The sequence below is a fragment of the Frankliniella occidentalis genome, unplaced genomic scaffold, assembly GCF_000697945.3.
Source record: "Frankliniella occidentalis isolate FOCC.00 unplaced genomic scaffold, Focc_3.1 Scaffold233, whole genome shotgun sequence".
Taxonomy (NCBI): domain Eukaryota; kingdom Metazoa; phylum Arthropoda; class Insecta; order Thysanoptera; family Thripidae; genus Frankliniella; species Frankliniella occidentalis.
In genome coordinates, this window is record NW_026267359.1 from 38618 (window position 1) to 42303 (window position 3686).

A 3686-nucleotide genomic window follows, 5' to 3' on the forward strand; every position below is an offset into this window, starting at 1 on the left:
TGAGGGGGCAGCAGAATACAGGAGAGGGGCGGAAGGAAAGGGTCGGGATGGGGAGATATCCTGCCGAGGAGTGGAGAGAGAGGATCGGCCTTATCTGCTTCACTGTGCCGTCCCGCCGCTCCGCGCCGCGCCTTCTCTGGAGCAGCAGCAGCAGCTCTCTGCTGGAGCCGCTCTGGACCGATCTCGATTTGCTGCGCGCTGCGCATCCACGACTCTACTTGTAGTGGCAGAGTGGTAGCGGCGGGCTGACTGGTTTGGTATCCGATCAGCGCCCCTCCTCGCTCCTCCTTATCCCGTCGAGCAGTTACGCCCTTGCGGGGAGCGTCCTTGGGGCAGCAGCAGCGCACCCCTCCCTCCCTCCACCTCTCCAACCCCCCGTTTTTATTTCCCTGGCGTCATCATCGGGCGCGGGGGGTCGAAGTGGGCGTCGGAGGGGGAGAAAGAGAGAGAGGAAGGGTGCGGGGGTTGGACATGTGGAGGGCACGTCGACCTCTGGGCAAACTTAATCAGTGCGTTTGGTGGTGGGGGCGGGGCTATGGCAGCCCCCATCCCACTCCCTCTAGCCTGGCGCCACCGAGCCCGGCCCTGCCGCTGCTGCTGCTGCCCCCGGGGGCTGCTGGAGAGCAGGTGATTGAGTCTGTATGCAAAGAGGAATCCGTGTTGCCGCTGCTGTCGCTAAAACGCCCACCATGTGGCCACTACGCTCTACTATTGGGCTCTGACGACGACGATGAGAGCAGCGAGCGGCGCGCGGGAGCATCTGCCGAGCAGATTGTCGGTACAGTGACGGAGAGAAGGAGGCGGTGGACGACGGCGACAAGCCTTTCGATTTTATTCTGCGCGTCATTCGCTCGGTCGCTCGTCACCTTGAGTGCCACACGACCGCTGCTGCTGCTCCCCCCGCCTCCTCCCGCCCGCCCGCAGTCAGAAGAAGGAAATTGCTCTGGCGTCGGCGTCTCGCGTTCCGTTCTCTGTCCCGTCCGCAGGTACGCGCTGTGCAAGTTGCAAGTGCAAAGGCCACGACGGTGACAGGTTTGTCCGTTGAAAAGAAGAGGAATGGTTGACATAGTTTTTCGAACGATTTCATCAATAAAATTTAAAAAAAATTGTGTGTGAAAACTTTTACAAATTGTTTTCCTTGGGGGTGGTTACGGTTTCATTATTTTCGATGGGGCTCTCCCAACGCTGCTGTACCCTACGAAAGGTTTCCCCCCGGGTCACGCTCGCACGCAGGCTGTAGGAAGGGGCCGTTCTTTGGCGTCTGAGCCCCCCTCTCTCTCTCTCTCTCTCTCTCTCTCTCTCTCCTCCGGCCACGCCACGGCCTGACCGGGCCGAGCTAACAGTTTACCCCTCCTCCCCCTTCCCGCGAGTGGACACGCCCAGATATCGCGTGGCCAGGTTGGGGAGAGGGGAGGGGGGCTCTCCTCGGGGGCGGCCCTCAAGGTGATACGCCTGAACAGCGGGCCCGTACGTACGACGGCCTGTACTCGGGCCGATTGTCGCCGTCACCTTGGCGGCGTGGCGTGGCGGGGCGGGGCAGTGCTGCCGCGGCACAGCACAGCGTGCATTGTGATTGCCGCACCGCGAAGGTGTAGGCAAATAGCGACTCGCGAGGGTCCCGCGCACCGCACGGCCCCGCCCGCTCAGGTGGCCGAGTGGGCGCGACACTCGGAGGACGCGTGCTGCTGCTGCTGCTGCCGCCGACAGCGAGCGTCCAGCCCACGCGCTGCAGCACCGGCGCGTGCGGTCGGTCGGGTACGACGAAAAGGTTTTCCCAAGGGGTACTTCCCAAAAATAAAAATCAGTGTACGCCCTCCAAAAAAGAGAAAAAAACTCATCACAAAAATCTAATTTAAAAAAAATAGTAAAAAAAAATGATGAAAAAATCACAGAAATATTGGTGTTCGCTAGATTTTGGAAGTACTCCTCGCGGCACCTTTCAGCGCCCTGCAGTCAGTCGGGTTCACCTTTGCGAGGCGAGCTTATGATGGAGGCCCCGCGGCAAGGAAAAAAGTGAGAAGAAAGGCGCGTGTGGCGTGGCGAGGCGTAGCAAAGGTCAGATGCGTCAGGAACTTGGCCTAGACTGATCCGCGCGCGCCGGCGCTCGCACTATGTGGGGCAGCCTAAGCTCACCACCCACACGATGCGTCCGCGTGTTGTTTTTGTGTGTGTTAGTTAGGTTTTGCTGTTGTTTTTTTGTTGTTTTTTTTTTGTTTTGTTGTTTTGACTTGTCGCGCTTCCTGCTAAAGTAAAACGCTTTAAAAAGCTTAACTTTTTGGGGAAGGTCGGTTTGTTTGTCTCTGAATATTATTTTTTTTTTTGAATTTGCCGCCGCCGTGCCGCTGACGGGCGGCGTGTGCTGGACGACGGGGTTGTCCTCCGTGGCGTGCGCGCGGAGCGCGTGACCCTGGAGCCGTTAGTGCTGCTGCCCGCCGCCGCGCCCAACCCACGCGGACCTATTAATAATCCTTGGCCAGTCATACGCGCTCTCTGCTCTGCCTATGGCTTACATGATCGGCGCGGCCGCGCCTGTCGCAATACGCACGCTCACACACGCGCGCTCGCACAGTGTCGAAGTGCCCCGCTAGAGCCCCAGCTGGCTGCGCCCTGGCTGCGCCCGCCACGCCCGGCCCCGCCCCGCCCTGCCCCGCCTCCCTCGCCCATAGTTTGCTGCTCGCGCTCGCCTCTCCCGGACTGGATCGCACGCCTACGCAGCCCCCTCTGAGTGTGTGGTGTGGCTGCTGCTCCACTCCGCGAGGACAAGTTTCACTCTCGTCCGAGAGGCGCGCCCCGGTCGGGCCAGCAGGCCAGGCGGGCCGCTATGGGGCGTTGGCGTTGTTATTTCGGTTCCTGTTGCACCGCGGTGCATCTTGTTGTGAGGCGGGGAGCGGGCGGGGCCTGATGGGCTCGACGATGGCTGCAGGTGTGCCTGTGTGTGTGTGTGTGTGTCAAGGAGGTTCTCGTGCAGCTCCTAGGCGCTTCTCTTTCGCCACATTTCTCTCTTTCTCGCTCTGTGCCCCCCTTTCCCGCCGTGACAGGTGCCACCGGTCGGTCCGTGCGGGGGTGGAAGTGCCCCCCCGCCGCCGTTGTGTTGCATGATTTAACCTCCCCAACTTGTTGCTCTCCGCGCCGTCCTCCCTCCCCCTGCTGCTGGCGGCGGCAGCGGTGGTGGTGGTTTTGGTGTCGCGTGTCGCCGAATGCGTGTTGCTTTAATTCGTGTGCTCCTGAATGCATATCGACGTCGTCAACACACACTCACTGAATCAGATAAGAAAAATTGTGTTATTCCTTTTGTTTTATTTACAAAACTCTTCTTTTTGGGGGGAGTCGGTGATCGCGTCCACCTGGCGCGTGTACGACGAGAACCTCTCTGCCTCGCACGCGAGCCGCACGCCTTTAGCCTCCTTGTTTGTTTTTAGTTGTTGTTTTTTTCTTTTTCGGTTCCCTCTTTACCTTATTCCTCCTCTGAATCACGTTTCGAAATTGAAAGTCCCGCCAACGCGTCTCTTGCTTGACTCGGCCCGGCGGCCGGGTCCTCGTTGGTATGCGAGTGGGGGAGCTCTCCTCCTCGCATACAGCGACGCAAACGCAAAGCGAGCCGCGAGGTGGATATGTCGTCTTCTTTATGACACATTGTGACCAGGCCGGCGGGAAAAAAACGGGAAAGGAGAGGCCGGGCGGGGGGG